The sequence below is a fragment of the Schistocerca americana genome, chromosome X (genome assembly GCF_021461395.2).
Source record: "Schistocerca americana isolate TAMUIC-IGC-003095 chromosome X, iqSchAmer2.1, whole genome shotgun sequence".
Classification (NCBI taxonomy): Eukaryota; Metazoa; Arthropoda; class Insecta; order Orthoptera; family Acrididae; genus Schistocerca; species Schistocerca americana.
In genome coordinates this window covers 191,137,387-191,162,457 of record NC_060130.1, presented here as the reverse complement: position 1 = coordinate 191,162,457, position 25,071 = coordinate 191,137,387, and positions in this window count along the sequence as shown.

The window sequence follows — 25,071 nt, the reverse complement described above, 5'->3', positions numbered from 1 at the left end:
TGCTGTGGATGAGTTTTGTCCATAGGGAGAGCCCTAGACTGGAGTAGATGGCATCAGGCAGACATTTTGCACATCAGACATAGAAAATTAAATTTTCATAATGGCTGTTCTGATCTGGTTGTCTCATCAGAGAAGTCTAGGAATTTCAGTGCAGACAGTTCCAGTTCTGCTGGTGAGAAATGTGCTAAAGCCTATAAATAATAGTGAAAGTAGGTATGGTATCCACTGGAATATAAATGGTTTGAACACTGATGCTTCTAACAACAAAAGCTCCAAAATAGATGAATTGGAAATCATTCTGTCAGAATGTGCAAATCTAAGAGTTGCTTTTTTAAATGAGCACAGGTTTACAGAGGACACAATCAAAATTCTAAACAATATAGGGAACTTCAGATAAGCAAGTAACTTTTGCAGAAGAAACAAGTCACGTGGAGGCTCATGTATACTTCTACATAGTGATATAAACTTTATGAGATGAGAAACTGTTTTAATTATTTAAATGAAGAATGTGTGTTTGAGAGCAGTTTTGTAGAATTAGTGGACTCAGTGACAAATGTCATAATAATCTCAATATACAGAATTCCAGGGGCATCAACAACAGAACTATTCTTATCTAAGCTTCAAATTATGCTAGAAGACTTTTGTAGAGGAAAAAAAGAAAAAAATTGTATTAGCTGCTGATTTTAATATTGATATCATGTGTGATGGTAGCCACACTTCAATTCAATGACTTAGTAAAAAAAAATACAGTTTCAAGTTAAATTTCCTTGAATCTACCAGAGACAATGGGAAATCAGCAACATGTATTGACAATTCTCTAACTAATTATGTATATGAAGATGTGTATAAATTTTGTCCAGATCCAGGTATTTCAGATCGTTGTGCATTGTTCATTGAGCTGCCAAACACAGACACAGGAACTTTTCATGTGTGAGAACCCATACGAGCAGGAACTTTAGCAAAGAAAACTTGCTAACATTTAGTGAGAAGCTAAAAGAGAAAACATGGCCTTTTGATCATTGTAACTCAAGTGATGAAAATCTTGAGAAATTCCTAAATAGTCATCTTGCTGTATCTAATGAAACATTTCCACCTAGACTGTGCAGCAATAAAATAAAAAAAATAAAGTGGATTACCCAGGGCATAAAAATTTTCAGTGTAAAGAAAAGGCAACTGCACAGAGAAGATTTCATTAAATATGTTAGACTCTATAAAAGCATATTTAAAAGAGTTGTCGGGGCAGTAAAACAACTGGCAGATAACAGGCTAATTTTAAACCATAAAAATAAGACAAAGGCTGTGTGATCAGTCATTAAATCTGAGTTAGGTGTTAAAGCCTGTAACGAAGCAATTTCAAAAACTGACATTGAAGGAAATACTATTGCAAATGCAACTCAAATAGCAGAGTACTGTAATAAATTCTTTATAAATGTAGCAAAGTCTGATGTAGATGTAATAGATTGCCACAACAAAGTAAATCCCTTTGTCCTAGGTGAAAACTCTGAAAACTTTACAAAATTCTTAAAAGTTTCTGTGGAGGATGTAGAAAATGCTATTCTAACATTGAGAAACAAAAAATCTGCGGGTTGGGATGGAATACCCACCAAAGTTATTAAAGTGGTACACAATAAAATTGCAAACCCACTAGCTCAAATAATGAATCAATGTTTTGAAGAGGGCTGTTTCCCAGAGGAACTAAAATATGCTGAAGTCAAACCACTCTTCAAGAAGGGATCAAGAGAGATCATGGGAAATTATCATCCTATCTCAATTCTCCCAGTCCTATCTAAAATATTTTATTTGAAAAACTTTCTGTTGCACAAATCCGAAACTTCATTGCAAAATATTATGTTATTCTAAACAATCAGTTTGGTTTTCAGCAGGGGGAAAACGCTATAGACAGAGTAAACAGTTTCATTGAGGAAATAAGTACATCATTAGACAAGAGAAATAAGATGGCAAGAATTTTCTGCGACCTCACAAAGGTGTTTGTTTCTGTAAACAATACATTGCTTGTTTACAAACTTGAAAAATATGGCATTAGTGGCAGTGCACTACAATGGCTTAAATCCTAAATGCTACTCATCCAACAGAAAGTAAAGAGTTATCATTTCTTCAAATGGCATATATTATTTTTCTGACTGGAAGGGGGGGGGGGGGGGGGGGGGGGGAAATGGGGAAATTTCATTTTGTTCCACAAGGCTCCATATTATGCTCAGTCCTATTTCTTTTTTATGTTAATCACTCACCATTAAATATCAGCTCCCCATCAGTTCTGTTTGCAGTTGATACTTCTGTCTTAGTTGAAGATCAGGATTCAGAAAAAAATTCCGAAATCTGTGATCAGTACCCCCAGTGCTTTAGAAACTTGGTTTCAGCTAAATGGGTGGAATCTAAACGTATCTAAGACTCGCATGATGCAGTTCAAAACCAAACAGTCCAAATATGAGCAGACTAAGATTGTACACAACAACAAACCTATAGAAGAAGTTGACTCAGTCAAATTCTTGGGTTTAAATGTAGATAAAAATTTGAGCTGGCTGGCACACGTTGAATACCTGGCAAACAAACTGAGCAGCTTTGCATTTGCAATGCAAATATTATCAACTGCAACTGACGTGGACACACAAAAAGTAGCATATACAAGCTACTTTGAATCCATTATTAGGTATAGTATTGTTTTTTGGTGTAACTCAACAAATAGTGCAGATACTAAAAGGACAGAAAAAATCATACAAAATATGTGCAGTGCAAATCACAAAGAACCATGCTGACCAGTATTTAGAAAACTTAAAATATTAACTCTGCCATCCTTATACATTTATGAGATTATTATATTTCTGTACACCAGACATGAATTATTTGAGAGAAACCATTTTGTCCATTCACGTGATACTAGAAACAGAAAATTTTATGCTCCCCACCCACCACATCAGACTGTATGTCCAGGGACCTCAATACATGATAATGAAAATTTGTAATAAATTAAAAGGGAACAAGTTAATGCCGATGAATTTAGACTCACTTAAAAGAAAGCTATATGAGGTACTGACACGGAAGTGTTAGTACTCAGTGGATGAATTCATGCATGACACACTGGAAATTTTTGAGCTGGACAATGTGTTACACGTTCTAAGAAATATCCTTATAGTGTTATTATTTATTATAGTGCTATTAATTATTAATGTAAAAATCATTGTAACTGTTTTATAGATTTTTGACATGTCTCCTATATGCAAACCAAATGGATTGCAAATGTACATCATGAGATGAATAAAACACAAAAACAATTGCCCACATTGTCTACCTAATGGGCCAGACAGCTGGGAGCAAAAAAATTTATTCGGTACCTGGTATGTACTAGAGTAAATGGGAATACTTCTACAGTGAAAACACCATTATTTTTGTGTAGAACAAATTGAAGATAAATTTGTAGTTGACTCCCTGTGAGAAATGTACAATGGATCACTTTTAAGGCCACCTCTGCTGCACAATCTCAAGCTCTTTAAACATGTGGACGACTGGGTAGCTTACCAATGACTGTTCACTAAGCTGAACTCTGTCCTTGAGCCCTGGCAGGCTCATCAGTACTGACTTACCACTGTGTCATCCTCAGTCAATGGGACTATTGGATGTGCAATGGAGGGGTGTCAGATCAGCACATGGCTGACCCAACTGTCAGTTTTCATAACCTGGAACCGCTACTTCTAGGTCAAGTAGCTCCTCAGTTGGCATCATGAGGCTGAGTGAACCCTGTTCCAGTGTTCCCACCAAGGAAAAATCCCAGAAGTACTGGGAATTTAACCCAGGTCCACTGCATGGCAATCAGTACTCCTGACTACTCTCTATTGCCCCATGTAAATCTCTAATCCGGTCCAAGGAAACCTTGCACTATAGATAGTCAAGAAGCTATAGGTTAATCTCAAATGGCACGGTTTCCATTTTTTTGCATGTACAAAAAGGTCCAAAGAATAACCGAACAGATACAGCTGCTTTCATCTTAGTATTTGAAGCAAATCTCCTCCCAGAGGAAGTTAATCATGGTGTACAGGTGTGAAATGAAACATTGTGTCCTATCACCCACGAGGTCCTTCCAATGCGTATGCTTTGATCATATGTCATCCTGCCACATGCCATAAAATGTGGCAACTGTAGATGGCCATTCCATGAAGAGCCTTTTAAACAACCACCTTTGTAAAAGGTCTTTGATTGTGCTGAGTCACAGTCATGCAGCATTTTTTAAAAGAATAAACCGCCATTTGACTGTGTATTACTGTATTTTTCTTCTGTACTATCTATATTTCAGATTTTATGCCATTATCAAGTACAATGCTAAAAGTTCTTCGATGATTAACACATTATATATGGTGAAAAACCAGATATAACTAGATATGATGTCTTAATGGTGTGAGAGCTTTTAGCAATATACTCAATAACTATGTAAAATGTGAAATATAGGTAGTACAGAAGAAAAATATAGTAATTTACAGTCAAATGGTGGTTTATTCTTTGTGTCTCACTTGCAAAAAAAAAAAAAAAAAAAAAAAAAAAAAACACTATCCTCCGCATTTACTGACTTGCCCAGATTTAAAAAAGAAAAAAAAAAGTACAAAAATATAAAAAATTGAGCACCTGTCATATATTGATGCTTAAAAAAAATGAATACTTACATCCTGCCTCTGCCCTTCTCTCATGGTTTCCATGGCCCCATCTTTGGGAACCACATCCTGCTCCCATCCAGAGAAGCAGCTCCCTCCTCTAGCAGGGCTCCCTCTTGGGACCCCTTTCCCCAGAAACCCCAAGGTCAGAGGTTTGACACCAACTATTGCCTGGAGTTGCCACATCCTGGGGGTGCCAGAGTTGTCTGCCCTTCATCCTTATCCACAACTGCTGTGGATAAGTCCTCATCGGCTGGTGTGGCCGAGCGGTTCTAGGCACTACAGTCTGGAACCGCGCGACGGCTATGGTCGCAGGTTCGAATCCTGCCTCGGGCATGGGTGTGTGGGATGTCCTTAGGTTAGTTAGGTTTAAGTAGTTCTAAGTTCTAGGGGACTGATGACCACAGAAGTTAAGTCCCATAGTTCTCAGAGCCATTTGAACCATTTTTGATAAGTCCTCACAAGAATGTCAGTGACCAAAGGTTGTGAAGCAGAAGGGAAATACCAGGAGAAGGCCATTCCTGTGACTCCAGAGGCATCAGATCTCTCCACTCATTTGGATATGGAACAAATGTTAATCAATATGATTCCATCCCCACTGATGACAGGTAGTGGTTCTGTGGCATAACTGATCTTTCTGGCCCTTCTAGCCTAATCAGGACACCCAGCACATGATGATCTAATCAAACTGTAATGGATATTACTGTCACCTGCCAGAACTACATTATCTCATTTACTCATCTTCTACAATTCGTGTTGCTCTATAACAAACATGCTTCACTGATGACTATTTCCCAATGCTGCATTGTTATCATGCCATCAATGTGTGAATTTCTGTTTGTACTACAGTGGAAGCAATTGCAGTGCATGTGAGAATGACCTCAGCAATCACCACCACCTCCAAGGCAAGCTATTATTTACCTTGAGATGACCAACTTAATCCAACAACTCCCCTCCCCCTCCCATCTTTCCTCTCCAGGGGGCTCATGGTTCTTTCGTGAGTTCGTGTGTGGTGCACATGGGGCCCCGAGTTATTGCAGCTCATGTTTCATTCCCTCGCTGCTTTTCCTTCTCCCTGCCCCCTCCCTCCCTATCCCTGCTCCTTCCCTGTTGCCACCTCCTTCCCCTCTCTTGGTGTTCTGCTTTATGTTGACCTGGCTATTCTCCTGGTTTCCTGTATTGGTTGCAATTTTGTTCCTTTTGCCCGTTCTTTCACCCTTTTGACGTTTTAGTCCCCACTTGAGGTTTTACCTCCACTTCAAAATTTCCTGTTTTTATTGTGAGCCATATGGGGAAGAACTCCCTCCCTAGCATTTACGGTGTGGATTCCTCTCCCTTCTCAGTTCCCCTCTCCCTTTCCCAGTCTAGCCCCCTTCCACACTGCTAGGTCACCAGCACGTGTAGCCAGTCCTTGTGGTGGGGCTGTTATGTACTCATATGGTTGAGCCCCCTGACAACACAGGGATCACACTGCTGAAACCTCAGTTGTTCCCTCCCCGTGTATGCCAAGGAGTAGTTGCTTGTCTTCTTGGAGCATTGGAACTCTTGGCAACGGCCACTGTGCCAGATGGCCCTTGCTGTGACTGGGTGACGCCCATGGGGAGAGCCCCTGGTTGCAGTGGGTGATATCAGGGAGGATGCTTGGTGCAAGCTGCAAAAATCTGGCTGTTCTCACACAGCCATCTCTTCAAATGGTGAAGGATTCTTAAATGCTGTCTCACATGACCTGGCAACTTTCCCCTCCCTGGCTACACCATGGGAAGAGGGCCAGGCTCCCATGGAGCTGAAACCTTTTCCCCGTTACCTCATCTGTACTGGGACAGATAGTAGGGACAAATTCACCACCACAAAGCCATTGTTTTTTGTGGAAAATTTAGAGGACAAGTTTGGTGAAGTGGAGTCGATTAGTAAGATGTGATTGGGTTCCGTGTTGATCAAAACTACTTCTGCCACCCAATCTGCAGCTCTTTGTGCCTGTGATCGTCTTGGCAATGTCCCAGTGTCTATCACTCCTCACCAATCTCTGAATATGACCCAGGGAGTCATTTTTTTATAGGGATCTTGCCCTGCAAACTGATGAGGAACTCCAGGCTAATCTGGAGTGGCGTGGTGTTCATTTTGTCCGACGTGTGCAGAAGGGTTGCAAAGACAACTGCACCAATACTGGCGCCTTCATCCTGGCTTTCAAGTTGGATACCCTCCCAGAGAAGGTCAAGGTTATGTGTTACAGATGTGACATGAAGCTGTACATCCCTTCACCTATGTGGTGCTTTTGGGGGTTGCGTTTTGGGCATGTGTCTTTCCGCTGTACGGCGGACCCCTTGTGTGGTGACTGTGACCACCCCGTCCATGAGGGAAGCCCTTGTTCCACTGCATGTGTGTGGTAATTGTGCTGACTACCACTCCCCTCACTCACCAGACTCCTCGGCTTACAAGAGAGAAAAGAAGACACAAGAATATAATCCCCTGGATCGCCTGTCTTACACTGAGGCTCGCCAAAAGTATGAGAGACTGCATCTGGGGTCACTATCTTCAACTTTTGCCTCTGTTACTTCCTTTCCTCCTCCTCCTCCTCCTCTTACCATGCCCCCCCTTCCCCCCTCGTCCATACCCCAGCCCCACCCCACTCTCTCACCTGTCGATTTACTCTGATTGGAATCAGCCATCTGACAGGCTTTTACTCACTGCTGGCACCTTGTCCCACTGTTCTTTTACCTACATGAAGTGTATGACATGGCTTCGTGCCATTACATTTTAGTTACCCTCCATGACTGGGGCTTCCATGGTCCTCTTCAGATTTTTATCTGCGAGTTTTTATCTTACTGGTTCTTCCGAGTTCAAGTTGGCACTTCACCACAGGGTTCTGTGCTAAATGTTACTCTCTTCCTCACTGCCATTAATGGGCTTGTGACCTCTGTTGGGCCTCTAGTTACCCTGGCGTTGTGCGTTGACAATTTTTGCACCTGGTGCAGCTCCCACTCGATGACGTCTGCTGAGTGCCAGATCCAAGCCACCATCCAATGGGCCTCTGTGTGGGCCACCACCCACGACTTCCAGTTTTCCTCCTCCAGAACGCAGGTTATGCATTTTTGTTGTCAACCCACAGTACACCCTGATCCAGAACTTTACTTAGGCAACCAGCTCCTTGATTTTGTAACACAGTCCCGTTTCTTGGGCCTTATTTTTGATAACAAGCTGACATGGCTGCCCCACATTCACTACCTAAAAACTACATGCATACGGAAGCTTACTGGTCTCCACCTCCTGGCCCACATATCTTGGGGTGCAGACCATTCCACTCTCCTCCTCCTTCTTCTTCTTCTCCTCCTCCTCCTCCTCCTCCTCCTCCTCCTCCTCCTCCTCCCCCTTCTCCACCATGCTCTGGTTTTGTCCAGACTCTATTATCTATTATGGTAGTCAGGTTTATGGTTCAGCAGCTCCTTCCACTTTGAAACTCCTTGACCCTGTCCATCATTGTGGGGTGCATCTGGCTATTGGTGCCCTGTGCACTAGTCCTGTTGATAGTCTCCTCACATAAGCGTGGATATCCCCTCCCCCCATACACATCCAACAGAGCCAACTCCTTGTTTCTTACGCAGTTGCCATTCACCACTTCCTTGACCATCCTCTATACACTGCAGTCTTCACCAATGAGGAATGTCTCCCTCATAACACCTGCCCAAGGGTGGGATTGCCAGTTGGCATGCATCTCACTACCCTCTGTCAGGATCTCCATCTGCACTCTCTTCCAGGGTCCTAAGATCTATATTGATCCTATGGTTTACTGGCATCTTGTATGTGCCATCCTTGCAGAGTTCCAGGGTGCCACCATCTTTTACTCTGATGGTTCTAAGACTACTGATAAGGTGGGATATGCTTTCACGTCTCTTACCAGCATTGAGCACTATTTGTTGCCAGGATCATGTAGTGTATTTACAGCAGAGCTTCTAGCCATTTACAGGGCCCTCCTTTTTTGTTTCTCAGGCCTCCCTCCATAGTGTTTTAATTTGTTCAGACTCCATGAGCAGCCTTCAGGCTATTGATCGATGCTACTCTCATCACCCCTTGGTCTCCGCCATCCATGACTTTCTCTCTGCCCTTGAGCATGCTGCCTGTTAAGTCATCTTTGTCTGGGTCCCAAGTCATGGGGGAATCCCAGGGAATGAAGTGGCTGACTGTTTGGCTAGAGAAGCAGATACTTACCCCCTTTTCCTTTCATGATTCCAACTGCGGATATGTGGATGTATGTCAAATCTCTCTTTGCCCAACAGTGGAATGCCATCTGGAGCGCTACTGCTCATAGTAATAAACTCCGCACAATCAAGGAGTCTACTGCAGTTTGGAGCACTTCTTTCTGCCCCCTCTCAGGAGTCCACTGTTTTACGTTGTTTACTTATTGACCATACCCGGCTCACCCATTGTTTCCTCCTACATAATGACCCACCCCGCACAATGTGGTTGTGACGCCAGACTGGCGAAATCTCGCATATTGGTGGCATGTCCCTTCTTTCGACCCTTCATGCTAAGTATAGTCTCCTTGCTTCCTTAAATTTGATGTTAGCAGATGATTCACAGATGATTGACCTGGTCCTCACATTATTCTATGAAAGTGGTTTTTATTTCCAGATGTGAGGTTCTCCTTTTGCCTTGCAGCAGGGGCAGGTTGGTTGTGCTTGGGACTCCTTCTGCAGTCTTCACGGTTTGTGATCCCATGACTGCCTACAGCCCCCCCCCCCCCCCCTTTCCCTTTTTCCAGTTTTTAGGTTTGGTCTCACCTTTTATGCTTATACTGTGTGTGTTTAATGTTCATTCTTTTATAATTTTACTCCTCTGATTGAATCTTTTCATTTCTACCGGACTCTCTTTCTAATGTGCACTGTAATTGTAAAGTAAGAGGAAAGGGGAGGACTGATTGATTAACTGAGAGAGTATGGGACCAAACGGTGAAGTCATCAGTCCCACGATTCCAAAGGGGGGATCGTGGGACTGATGACTTCACCGTTTGGTCCCATACTCTCTCAGTTAATCAATCAGTCCCGCCCTTTCCTCTTACTTTACAATTACAGTGCACACCATCATGCCCTGGGGAAGTTCCATTTCTTCTGGTAGGCCTTCTGATTAGCTAACTTCTTTCCAATCTTGGTCTGTCTCCCCTCAATGACAATACTCCTAGCCACTTTGTTGCTTCCCATAGCACCTATTCAGCTGCTGACCTTATGATCTCTTTCCCCTAAGCTCATGGCTTCGCTAGAATGGCCTGTACCCAGTGAGCTTCGTACAGTGACCATTTTTCAATGTCCTATCACTTGTCACAGCCCTATGGACCAATAACCATGTTTGGCACTTCAGAGAACCAATGACAGTTGTATGCTTTTGCTATCATCTTTGTTGCCTGTCTGTCAGATTGCTCCAACAAGGTTGTGGGAGATGTCTTTGATACAATCTCCCATGCTGCTGGACCTGCTATTCCTCTTTCTGAAGGTTGCCTCCACCATTGTATGTGCCATGGTGGACCAAAGAAACCGCAATGCCTATTCAGTTTGGCAATACCTTTGAGAGTTTATTGTAGTGCCTCTTTCCAGGAAATCCACCATCCTCCCTTTCAGGCAACTAAATTCTGAGGTTCACTATCTAATTAAATGCAGTAAAAATGAATGTAGGGAGCACTATGAACATTTCACTGCATTGGAGCTACTTCAGGCACTTTCCTCATCTCACAGTATGGTCCCAGGCCTTGATTAAATTCATTATGAGATGATCCAACATCTGAATGAATATTATTCAGTTGCTCCATGTACTGAGGATCTTTAACCATATTTCTCTTCACAGTGGTTAGATAGTATCATCATACTAGTTCTTAAGCTAGGCAAAAACCCCTTTGTCCATTGACAGATATGTCAGTTAGCCTCAACACTGACTTGGCTGCACGATATTTGTCAACTAAAGACTAACAGTCTTTGCTTTCTTGCCCACACCTCTTCAGGTGCTGATTGCACTACCCTTCTCTGTATTTATCAGGCCCTGCTATTGCCACAGTTGGACTATGGTTGCCAGGTTTGTGTTTTGGCACCCTTTTACATTTTGAAACTGTTAGATCCAGTCAATCATCATGGGGTAAGACTGGCCACTGGCACCTTCCTGACTAGTCCCCTAGACAGACTTCTTGCTGAAGCAAGAATCTTCCCTCTTTATTTCTGACAGTACCAACTGTTGCTCACTTATGCTGTTACCATCAGACAATTCCCTAATCATCCAACTGATCACACATTTTTGACCGAGAGAAGTCTCGCAGTGGTTAGCACACTGGCCCCACTTTCAGGATGACGACAGTTCAATACCCTGTATGGTCGTCCTGATTTAGACTTTCTGTCATGTTCCTAAATCAGTTCAGGCAAATGCTGGTATGGTTCACTTCCTTCTCCATCCTTCCTTAATCCAATGAGACCAATGACCTTATACGAGGGCTATCCACAAAGTACATTACGTTTTGGAATAAAAAATAAATAAAGTATTGGAAATTCTTTTAATTATATACAGATGAAAGCCGCACTTAAATACTACTTTTCTACATAGTTGCCATTTAAATTAAGGCACTTATCATAGCAATGGACGAGCTTGGAAATTCCTACGTCGTAAAATTCGGCCGCCTGCGCCTTCAACCATGTGGAGATGGATGCAGTAAGCAAATTCAGAAGGATGTAGGTTACAGTAGTTACACAGAGATGAAGAGGCTTGCACAGGATAGAGTAGCACAGAGAACTGCATCAAACCAGTCTTTGGACTGAAGACCACAACAACAACAACAACAATAACAATAACATAATGTTTTCAACTACTTTTGTGGTGGGGGTGGGTGGCTGTGGTTGAGGTGTCTCCCACCTTATGCTAGGTTTGGGAGACCATCAACCATACCTCAACCTCCCATTTGTTCCATACTTGTCTCCAACACCACAATGTGACACCATTGCTTATCAGTTATCCACAGAATCACAGAATGTAGATGCACACTTAATAGTTGGTAACAGGCCAAACAGGGGCATTTGTAAGGCACTTTCACTGAGATGTTATTTAGGAGAGCATATGGGATTTATGATACCCCTAGCCTGATATAGGCTCATGTCTTTAGAGTATGCTAAACACATTGGTACCTTTTCCTCAGCTGTATGTGTATAAAGTTCTCTTTGGTAGTGAATGCCTCTGTATGTTTGGACCAACTTTGATATCAGGGTGTATTTATTTCATGCAATTGTTAATTCTTAATTGTAATTGTTAATTCATTGTAATATTTCAGGACCATATTGATGGGAGAAGAAAAGCCTGCAGATGCCAAATATAATCATTCTTATAACAATTTATTCTGCCACTCACATTTTAAAAAAATCCACAGGAAAGCTTGTGATTGAACTACCTAGCTGACATCAAGCAGCTACTGTGTGGAAAGTGACACTAATAAATACTTTCATCTCTTCTATTCTCACACATTGTTGAATCTTGAAACAACATTCTTGGAAAAATGACATTGCATTTAAACTCATTTGAGGACTTCATTCTGGCCCATTATTTTTCATTATTGAGCCTGTAATATTCAAAATTGATAAGACTTTGTGCGTAATTTTTAACTGTCAGTATTCTGTTTTAAAAATTTCTTTGAATACAAAAGCAGCACCTTGTACTATGTATACAGGAGTGTAAAACTATGCAGAAGAGCAACAGCTTTTTCAGTTGGTGACTTATGCTTGTTTTCGGTTAATCATTTACTATCTGATTATAGTTGAGCTTAAATTTATCAGAATGATTCATGTTTGTATTATTATTCCATGGCACTATAAAAATGTATACACTTACTTTGTAGTCACTCAGATTTGTATTTCCAATAATGCTTCTTTTGATGCTATCAACATTTATTGATACTAGTATATTATGTATGCTAAAATGAAGACACCCTTTTAAGGATATACTGTAGTTAATTGTTTCCACTGGACATGCTACCCTAAATGGTATATATTTTAGTGATGTTACACAATAATTTTCTTTAATTTTAGTAGAGAATCTACAGGCCTGTGTTGAGCTAAAAAGGCTGATGCTGAGCAAAGATAGAGATGGATATCAGAAACTCCTGGAAGAGCACAACCTATTGAAAAAACAAAATGAAAGCTTGAAGAATGAAATGGGTCACCTGCAATGGCATGGGCATTCTAAAAGTACTCATCAGTGTTCTTTTTATAGTCCAATCACTGTTAGTGCACAAGATAAAACTATAAGTGGTGTATCTGACCATGGGGAAGATGTAAGTTTTTATTCCTTTATTATCCCCACTGTGTTTATCTTGTGTTTGCAATGTCTGTATACTATGGGATTTACTTGTAGGTGAAATGAATTTTGGGGTAATGCAGAATCAGATAACTTACACAGATTAAACAGTTTTGTCTTCACATATTTTTCAAATTCAAAATAATAATTAAAACTTCAGGCTTGTCTCATGTGAATGTTAAAAGGAGGAAGGGAATTCCAGCAAAAGAAAAAAATCGTTATTCAGGTTCCACAGCTTGCTGAAGTAGATGGAACAGTATCAAAATTATGCTCTGTTAATTTAAATATATCCACCTGATGATGAATGTATGATCACTTAGGTTATTCCAGTACTTGTAAAATGAACCATAAACAGGGTTATAATTTGAATATCTTCTTCTGTAGCAAAGGATCTACCTATGACTCAATTTTTTTCAGTGTTAAAGTACATACCATGGCCTTTTGGCCTTTATACTGGTGTCCCAAGAGGATTTGTCAATATTCATGGATATGATGAGAAGGACCATTCCAAGGAAAAAAGTCTAGTAAGCATGGGCTCTAAAATGCATTCCTTAAGCTCTATGAGAATATGTACATCTTTGCTACTGGGAAATGTATCTCTTCTATTGAATAAGTGCTCACAGATCTTAAGGTATGCATTTCAGATCCCAAGTTCACTAGATTATTATTTTTTCCCCCAAATGATCATTCCTGTCATATTCCTGAATGTTGTCCCAGTAGAGTGCACACAGAATACCATTCCGCGAGTTACTGCAAGAACTGTCAGCCATTTTGAAGCTTCCAAAATAAATTTCATTATAGCGTATATGGTCAAAAAAGTATGTGCAAACATGTTTATAATTTCATTCATTGTTACAACTTTGTAGAAAATATAAAATGTAATGAATTTACCTGGAAATCAGATGGAAAAAGTAAGTAAACTGTTCATTATTTTGAAAGTAATCACCATAACTATTGATAAACTTAACCCAGTATGTGATACACAGTCAATACCATCACGGAAACATGTTTGTGGTTGCCTACCAAACCATGATTTTACCCAGACATGCACCTCTTCATCCAAAGCAAATCTGTGGCCACAAACATCTTTCTTCAGGTCTCCAGAGAGGTGAGTTATAATTAGTCTGATCAATTCCATTTTCACATTCTTCTGGAAACTTCATCTTGGGACACCAGTATAAAGGCCATGGTATGTACTTTAATATGAAAAGAAATTTGACTCATTGGTAGATACTTTGCTACGTAAGAAGACATTCAAATTGTGTTTGCTAATATTATTGAAAACCAAGCTTTTCGCCTCAAAAATACAGGATATGGAAGTAAAACTTTACCAGTAAGGAAGCTTTATTATTGATTCATGTGCTTTAGTCATGCTTTTCAGTGCTATCTTTGTTTTCAGACTGAAGGTGTTCAATTGGTTCTCAGGCTCCACCAGAAGGTAAAGGAACTGGAAAAAGAAACAATCAAGTTGCAGAAACAAATGGAAGAGGTAGAGAAAGAAAAAGATAGTCCATGTGGTGATACAGCATTTACACATGTTGGTTTTAGAGTATGACTTGAAGTGATGATTAAACTTTCAATTCTGTGTACTACTATTTAAATAATCTATTTGATAGTATATTAGAATTTGAGATCAAAAATAATATTGATTAGGGGATTATTTTTTCTGTGTCTGTTTTTTGTAAGAACAAGATGTGTGTGTGTCATCTTCGATGGTTTGGGCATGTTTTACGGGCTGGTGATGACTCTATTGCCAAGGTGGGTTACACACTTGAAGTTGTCAGCAGCAGACCCTAAGGATGACCTAAGCAATAATGGGCTGATACAATTCACAAAGACCTTAAATGTGTGAACATCCACCCAGATGCAGCCCTTGATAGAGCAAAATGGAGACAATGGACCCATACAGGGGACCCCGCAGGCACATGGGACAAATGCTGAAGGAAAAGAAGAAGATGAAGAAGAGTATTAGATGATGACTTGAAATGCAATAAAAGAACCGTTTTGAATCAAGGGTGCTGTGCTGCTTTGATCTATATGATGGTTTTTTATGTGTATTGACATAAGTTGCTTGCATTAATTTTTTTTATGTTTCTTCAAACTGCCTTGCCTGACCAGTTCTGTACATTAACACTAGCTAACAACACATGGATGAATTTTGTAACCTACAATTTGAATGATACATTAGGACAGTACAAACTTTCTCACAAAACATACATACAGCTTATATAGTAAATCGAAATTAAAATGCATCATCTGTGTGGTCAACTCCATTGTCAACTCTTGTTTCAGATTTCAGAAACAACATCCAAATGTTTTAAGGTTAGTGGAAAGAAACTTTTTGTGGAGTGGGAACATATTGCTACTGAAATAGGGTTACAGATGGTGGTTTTTGTGTTTGACATCAACAGGTGGTTTTATTGAGCCATCTCAAACAGAGAAATCAACATCTGGGAAGGTAGCTCATTGATGGTCAGATGAAGCAGGTTTTGGAGATGATGATGATGATGATGATGATGATGATGATGATGATGATGAAGCAACTTGAAAAAAAAAGCCCCAAGATCATGAAGATGATGTCAATTAATTTAAACCAAACAAGGGCTGTTAGGGGTCAAACAGGTATGGATTATTTGTTTAGGTTGCCCACAAACAGGTTAAGCATTTAATGCAAAACTGATACTCATCACAATTCCATGGAGCTTTTGTAGATTTAGTCTTCAAAAGAGAGAATTATAGGGCAGAATGTCATTGACTGAAAGGATTAGGATTTAAGTGGTGGATTCATATTGGCAGGTTACTGGGAAATGTGTTCATGGCAATAAAGCTATGAGCATAGGGGATGATGTGTCAGGAAATAGCATCCACAGTGCAAAGCACAGGAGGAAGTGATTTAGTCTTTGATGTAAGAAGGCAGACTGTGGACAATTGATTGGAGATGATACTCAACAAAGGCTGGAGGATCTTTCTATGAGTGTGTTATATCCAGCCACAGTGAGGTGAACTGTAAGGGGATTAGTGGTATTAGCTTTGTGAAATTTGGGATGAAAGTGAAGATAAGGGTTCAAGTGGTTGACAATGTGTGAGCACGTGGATTAAGGTAAGAGCTTTGGAAAGAGCTGCTGGCGGTTGTGTAGGCTGAAGGTCGTATAGGGATAGCATCCTGTGGTAAAGTATGTAAGCATTGGTGTTGAAAACATGAGGAGAGTTCCCTCTGCCTCGTGGTTACTTTGATCCATGACCATGCTTCTGGAGCCCTTTTCTGAAGGGGGCTGAAGTTCATTTTAAGGCTGAGGTTGTTTTGTAAGTGTGCAGTTCACCTTACTGGAAAGAGATCTGAGGCAGGAAGGTAATGTTAAGTTGGATGTGAGGAGTTCCTGGAAAGTTATCAGAAATGGCTGCTTAGGATGGATTGAGGACCACAATTAGTAGTAGCTTGGAAGTGTTTGAGACAAGCTGCTGTGTGATTTTTTGCTGGCTGAGCTCAGTTGTGCAGATGACAAACAAATGAGTTGACTGAAGGGAACAAATAAAGGAAAGCAGGGCCTTTGCTATTCCATCATTCTTAAACTGGATTTGGAGCTAAATGAGAGGCATTTTGAAAGTACTGTAATGTTGCAGGGGCCATGTTCTTGCAAGACAAGATATTGACAGTATTTATGTAGAAAGGGGTTAGGTGAAGGTGATTTCTCTACCTTAATGAATAAGTGACATATAAAACTATCCCTAGAAACATACTGCACCAGCCTTGCAATAGTCGTAGCAGCAATAGTTCACATGATCTCCAAAAGTAACAGTGTCACACTACCCTTAGGTCTATCAACAACTGTATCTTTCAGCCTAAGTAGGACCCAAGATGGGCCAGTTTCTCTCAACAGAATTCCAGGTGGCCACACTAAATAAAATTGTGTTCAGATGATCTTGAGGACCAGGTAGGTAACTGAATTTCCATGGCTTGTTGATTAAACCACTGACCAAATTTTTGGGTGGGGATGTGATACTTTCTCAATGAATTTTCAAACTCTGCCTGCAGCTTTTTGTGTAACTCACATACATTGTAGAAGAAAAGATGTATGAGCAGCACCATTTCAGCCCTTTGTAAATTAAAGAATCAAAGCATGTGTAATGGGGTCAGGATGGTCTTAGTGCTATTAATCTCACAATGGACGAGAATGACAGACTGAAAAGTAGGTTAGAAGAACCAGTTTCTCAGCTGTCATAGAATTGTAAAGACAGTGAAGGTAACATTATTATTTATATAGCCAAAGTCACGCAAGTCAAGTAGTCAGTGTCCCAGTGACGCGTGTTGACCCTGGGCTGTGGTATTTCCTTTGCTTGACACATGGCAGTGGGAGATTCCACTAGTGCAAAGAAGTCAGGCTGGGCAAGTGGCCACAGAAGTACTGAAGTCAGCACATTGTCTGGTGTGGAGCTGTGTCATGCCTGCCAACATCAGACACACAATGACAGAAAACTCTGGTGTAGGCTGGCTATGCTATCAGGTGCCAATGCAGCAGGCCAGGAGCTCGCATTGGACATGGTGCAGAAAATATGCAAGGATGGGCAATGAACCAAGGACACCAGAAGGTGCCCCAGAGTCAGTTGATGACAGCCAACAGTAGGCCTCTAGCTGGCAGGCAACAGTTTGGCTACTGACAGCATTGAGGTTACATGTGGGTCATAGATGCATAGGTAGAGGAGGTAGCACCAAGTTGTAGTTGAGATGACCCACTTTGGGTTGACGATCACCATGGAGTACTTTTCAGTGTATGGTGCAGTTGACAACAGTTGGATGAGGCATGCGATATTTGGGGCTGCTCGATCTGGCTCTGTTATGACAGTATGTCACTTTTGGCCACTTAGACCACAGAAGCAGCAGAGTGCCATGCCCTGGCAGGATGTAATCCAGGTAGTCACTGCAATAGCCTGGATCTCACACCATGCTGTGTGAACAGTGTTCCAGCCCCAGCAGCAGCTGGCAGGGCCTGGTATGTGGCAAATGTACACACTTCAGTGCTGGAGCAGAGGTTTCCTTCATGTCAGCTCTGTGTGTGTCCAGTACAGGCACCATAATTTGGTAAGGTACCTGGTGGTTCATCTGGGTGCAGGTTGCAGACATTGATTTGGAAATGTAGTGCCATAACACTTGATTAGTTCACATTTTCGTGTTTAAGTGTGTGAGTACTACCACTAGCCTGAACTGAATCTTGCTGCTACGAGTGATCCATCATTTATTGTGGTTTTTATGTGCTTCTACCTTGCCACTGCTGTGTAGCAATGTGTAATGTGACTCACCAGTCAAAGAGGAATCTTTCATGCTTCAGATATGCAGTGGCTGGTGTTTATGCTCAGAGCTCTCCTTCCACCCTATTACATGCATTTAGCAGAGTTACTTCAGGGCAGTGACTTCAGTACATGATAAAAACTGGATGATACTGGAAGATACATTTGCTCGCACATGATGTTGTTGGACAATTTTCTGCACTGTGCCCAGTGTGTATACTGCTACAATCAAAACTGAACAATGGTGCATTTGTCATTTATTTTGTATTGGACACACCAGTTTACACTTCCAGCAGAAATGTTACGTAACTGAGGTACTGCCAGTATATTTCGCATGTTGTTCCATAAGTGGCTTAGCTTCAGTGAGGAAGAGCTGTATGTTTTTGTGACTGAATCTTCATTATCATATATACTGAGGTTTAGTCTTCTCTATTCCAAGCACAAATGTCAGATTTATTAACACATGTATATGTTTTACAAGGAAATAATTTTCTAGAACGTTAAAATATGGACACAAGAAATGGTGAATTTGGCTCCTCATAAACTTAATAATCATTAAATGGTTGTCTACACATATTAATACTACAATCATTTCTCTTTGAACTTTGCACATACTTTTTCTGAAAATCGGTCTGGATCTTTATATTTTTCCTATCAGACATATTGCTGTATTATAACTGGCATTTTTGCCTACCACCTATCATTTTTAGAAGATCTTCACCTTTTCCAATTCTCCAGTTTTACTGGCTGGTCTGCATTAGTATTATCTTGGGTTTCTCAGACGTTATGTCTGGGTAAAAATGGAAAGTGACTCAGACCTTGATCAAGCGTGACTTCCTTTTAACTGTACGGTATATGTTACATTGGATTTAGGAACTTTCGGGTAATTGAACATGTATCAATAATTACAGATTTCTGTAGTTGTAGTCCGCAGCTTGTGGTCGTGCGGCAGCGTTCTCGCTTCCCACTCCCGGGTTCCCAGGTTCGATTCCCAGCGGGGTTAGGGATTTTCTCTGCCTCATGATGACTGGGTGTTGTGTGATGTCCTTAGGTTAGTTAGGTTTAAGTAGTTCTAAGTTCTAGGGGACTGATGACCATAGATGTTAAGTCTCATAGTGCTCAGAGCCAAAATCTGTAGTTGTATATATATGTTTGGATGTAGCTGTATTGCGTTGATGTACTGGTGGATATTGTGTGGGATGACTCCTGTAGTTGATAGTACAATTGGTATAATGTCAACTTTATCCTTGACTTCCTCAGCCAGTTGGATGTATTTTTCAATTGTTCTCCTGTTTTTTTCTGTATATTTGTTGTATTGGGTGTGGATATTTCGATTAGTTGTGTCAATTTCTTCTTTTTATTGGTGAGTATGATGCCAGGTTTGTTATGTGGTGGTGTTTTATCTGTTATAATGGTTCTGTTCCAGTATAATTTGTATTAATCATTCTCCAGTACATTTTGTGGTGCATTTATTTATTTATTTATTTATCCATCTTTAAGCATTTACATGCAATCAATATTGTCATGAGTAATGTACAATTTACATATTAAGGAATATAACTATTTTGAGGTATCACACAAAGCTAAAGTATACATTTTAAAAGAACATACATAATAATGGAATACATTTGATACATAAAGATAGCCCACATAACTAAAGTGTTCATCTTAAAGAATGTGCATAATAAAAGAATACATTTCATACATAAGGATTTCTCCACATGTTTAACAGCTAAATGTGGAACTACGGAGACAAAAAAAGCTTAGAGGTACAAACAGAGTTGCAAGTTGTTTCATAAGTCAGGTCTATTTTTGAAGAGTTTTCAAATTCTTTAACACTGTAAAAAGCTTTGTCTATCAGCCATTTTTTAGTCTTACTTTTAAACATATTAAGAGAGACACAACGTGCCTGCACAGGTAATGTGTTGAAAAGCCTTATTCCCATGTATTCATAACTGTCTTGTGTTTTCTTGAGTCGAGTTGTTGGTATGTCTATCTTAAATGTTTGACGAGTGTTATGATTATGAACGGACTGCCTAAGGTTTTAACTGTTAAAGTTTTCTTTTATGTACAAAAGGCAGCTGTACATAAAAAGAGAAGGGACTGTCATTATCTGTAATTCTTTGAAGTATGACCTACATGATATGTTATTTTTGGTAATCCCAGAGACGCTCCTGATGGCTTTCTTCTGCCAAATAAAAATTTTCCTGGACCATGGAGAATTACCCCATAGAAGAATACTATAGCTAATATGGCAATGAAAGAATGCATAATAGGAATTAATCAGCAGGCTTTCAGAAACACATGTGCGTAATTTTTTCAGTAGATAGATAACTCGCGAAAGCTTTCGAGATATGTTGTCTATGTGACTCTGCCAGGTTAATTTCGTATCTAAGTATATGCCAAGAAGTTTCGTAGAAGTGTACTCAGTATCAGCATTGGATAAGCTGAAGGATATATTTACAGTCTTTTCATAGTTAATAGCTAACTCATTGGCTTCAAACCACATATTGGATAATCTGAGAAAATCTTTACTTTGCTCCTTCAGTTTATTTATGTCCTTCCCTGAATTGATGAAAGTTGTATCATCTGCGTAAAGCACAGATTTGCATGGCATATTGCTGGTCAGGTCATTTATAAATATTATAAACAGTAATGGCCCAAGCACTGATCCTTGGGGTACACCTCTAGTGACGTTGAGTAACTGTAACTTTTGACCGTTGTAGCTTACAGTTTGCTTTCTGTTACTGAGATATGATTTATTGAGGGAGAGTTCCAGATCCCTAATGCCATAACACCACAGTTTCTCCAGCAGTATTGTTTGGTTTACAGAATCAAATGCTTTGCTTAAGTCCACTAGTGTGGCTTCAGCAGATAATTTAGATTCAAAAGAAGATTGCACAATAGAAACAACATTTTCAACAGCATTAATTGTTGATAACTGGGCCCTAAAACCACATTGAGACTTAGTCAGTACACAGTTTTTTGACAAACGCATGTTAATTTGCTTTTGTATACAATATTCGATTAATTTTGAAAGAATAGGTATCAGAGAAATTGGACGATAATTATTAGTGCAGTTTTTATCACCTTTTTTGTGTAATGGAATTACTACTGTCTTCTTTAGACATTATGGAGAAATACCACAGTCAAACAGCCAGTTTATGAGTGTGAAGAGGGGGAATGATATCAAACCGATTATTTTTTTTAATCACAAAATTTGAGAGGCCATAAATATCTTCTGATCTGGAGTCACTTAACTTTGCCACTGATTTAATTACATCACGTATTTCCACATGTCCCCAATTACAGGTTGGCACAGTATCAGCAAAGTTTTGCAAAAACTGGTTTATATAAGTAGATTGTGAATTTGATTTTGAACTCTTCTTACGAGGAGATGAGGGATTAGGGTTTGCTGCATTGATAAAAAAGGGGCTAAATTCATCTGGGGTGACATTAACACCAGTTGTAACTTTTGCACTATGACTACCTGTACCTAATTCTGCTTTAATGACCCTCCACGCAGCCTTACACTTATTATTGGAGTTTTTGATGAAGAAATCATTTGCTCTACATTTTGCTACTCTGATTTGTGATCTACAGTGTCTCTTGAGGCTAACATACGTTTCATTGTCAACACTACCATTTTTTACCTTATCATAGCATATCAAGACCATTAATCTTAGCTTCTGTAAATATGGCGTGATCCACCTATGTGGAGTAGTTCTGCCATGCTTTCTTGCCATAGTTTTGTTTTGTTTGGTAACCATTGGACAGGAGGTATTGAAAATTTCAGATAAAGTACTAACAAACCTGCTACAAGCCTCCTCAACATTGTTGGAAGCATATATTATATTATTCCAGTTTAGTACCTTCAGCTTATCCGTGAAGCTATTTATGCCTTTATCATTTAATAACCTGACAAACTGGGTTGGTTCACAATCCCCCATTGTTTCATTAATTGTTAGTTTTGCCCATATACCTTTGTGATCTGTCAGATAGTCAACATTAAGGAGTCCCAATTCAAAATCATCTTTATGTATATTTGTGATAAAACTGTAGAGACAAGAAAGTTGCCTTGTGGGACTATAATTTGCACAGAAGAGATTATGGGATCTTAGCATGTTAAGCAAATTAGTATTTTTGTGTGTTTTTTCTTTTTTTCCCTTACATCAAAATTTAAATCTCCTAAAATTACTGTCTTGTGTTTGGTATATTTTTCTGTACGGTGAATAAGTTTATCTAAACACTCTACAAATTGATCGGCATCACTATCAGGAGAATGGTATATTGAAATAACTGTGAGTTTTAATGTTGGTAGTAGCATGACAGCCGCTTCAAGAATGCCTTTAACACATATGTCCTTAACATCAACCACAGTATATCTTAACCCTAGGTTGTCACTTATATATATTGAGGAACCCCCATAACCTTCATTGGGTCTGCAGTAACTTGTAATTAAATTAAAACATGGTGGTACATACAGTTTTATCTCTTCTTCTCTTAACCAGTGTTCATTAATACATAATACTATTCTATTGTTTCCATTCAATACAACACCAAGTTCATCAGCTTTATATTTCAGTGATCTAATATTTATGTGCATGAATAATATTGATTTTTCACAGCAAGAGGGAAGATGCATGATGTCTTGGGCCCAATGGGATGCACACATGGTGGTTTGCCTTTCACTGGTCCTCATGTTTGGTGTGGTGATGGTGTTATGTTTTGGTAGCGGCTGGACTTCCTTGTGGCAGGCCATAAAAAATCATTACTTCTCTGTGGTATTTTTTTGGTTCTGTTTGAGGCTTGGGTGGCAGACTTGTTTATTTCACTTCCTGCATAATTTATCTGGCATGGGGGATTTGATATAGGCCTACTTGATAACACATTTGTGTGGGATGGCTGATTTGATGCACTATATAACACTTCACTATGGGATGGAGATGATAAAATACTTACTTAGGTTTCTGTCTAATTATCCGCCAATCAAGGTGATATTTTTGTTGTCTGTTTCTCAAGGTTCTTGTTTGTCTCACATGTTACATAGTTTATGTGGGCAGGCTGAGTGGAGGCACTTGATAACACTTTGGCATAGGATGGAGATGGTGATACAATACTCACTGTGGTTTCCTTCCTCTTTTCTACCAGTGACTGCAGTGGAACTGCTACAGTTGTTGTTGACACCATTTCTGCTTCTGTTGCTTGTGCTGCTGCTGTTATTGGTCTTGTTGCTCGAGCTGGTTCAGATGTTGCTGGTTTTGATGGTGCTGCCATTGTTACTGAATTTGATCGTGATGCTGTAACAATTTGTGGTTCTGCAGCTGCTTTAGTTGTTGTCTCCATGACATATTCACTTCCTGCATGGTTGCTTTCAGTAATGTATCGGTAGTTCATTGCAATAATTGGTACTGACTCATAGATACTCTGTTTTTCATATGTTTCTAATGTTTCGTAAATTGCTTTGCACAGAGATGACTTGCCTCTTCTATTCAGGTGCATGCCATGTTTTGTAAAGCTGCATCTATCCATGGAATCGACTGATAGAAATCTTATGTTTGGGTACACTTGACACATTGTTTGTATCTGTTTATTTGCTTCCTTAATTTCGGCTTTCACACATGAAGCAGATATGAGGTCATGCCTATGTGGTATACCAATAAGTTACTTTTTGGTTTTCTATCGAACTGAAGGCACTTTTGAGACTGATAATAGCGTTAGCTAACTCATTACAATACACGTCATTTGCTCCTCCAATTAATACAACATGATGATTTTTGTTGTCTTGTTGGTCCCGTAAAATGTCCCTAATAATTTCCCACATTGGTGCTCCTGGTTTCACATGCCTGCATACTTTGTGTGTTTTCCTTGACTATGCTATTATTCTTACATTTGTCTGTTCCGAAAGCCATATTTATATCATTGCTGAATACTTCTGTTATCTTTAGTAATTGGTTGAGTTGTTGATTTGTTGCTGCCAGTAGTTTTAGATCATCCATGTATAGCAAATGTGTGATTTTGTGTGGGTATGTACCAGTAATATTATATCCGTAATTTGTATTATTTAATATGTTGGATAGTGGGTTCAGAGCAAGGCAGAAACAGAAAGGACATAATGAATCTCCTTGGTATATTCCACACTTAATCTGTTTTGTCTGTGACGTGATATTATTTGAATTTGTTTGGATATTAAGTGTGATTTTCCAATTTTTCATTACTATGTTTAGGAACTGTATCAATTTAGGATCTACTTTGTATATTTCCAATATTTGTAGTAACCATGAGTGGGGTACACTATCAAAATCTTTTTGGTAATCAATGTATGCGTAATGTAGTGACCTTTGTTTAGTTTTAGCTTGATATATCACCTCTGCATCTATTATCAGTTGCTCTTTACATCCTCGTGCTCCTTTGCAGCAGCCTTTTTGTTCTTCATTTATAATTTTGTTCTGTGTTGCATGTGTCATTAATTTCTGTGTAATGATTGAAGTTAATATTTTGTATATTGTTCGTAGGCATGTTATGGGGCGATATTTAGCTGGATTTGCTGTGTCTGCTTGATCTTTAGGTTTCAGATAGGTTATTCCATGTGTAGGTGTATCAGGGAATGTGTATGGGTCTGCAATGTAACTGTTAAATAATTTTTGAGGTGAACTTCTTTAGCCAGAAATTTGCTATTTTATCTTTTCCAGGGGCTTTCCAATTGTGCATAGAATTAAGTGCTTGGGTGACTTCATGTTGCAAAATTACCACTTCAGGCATTTGTGGTATCATCTTGTATGTGTCTGTTTTTGCTTGTATCCACCGTGCATGTCTGTTA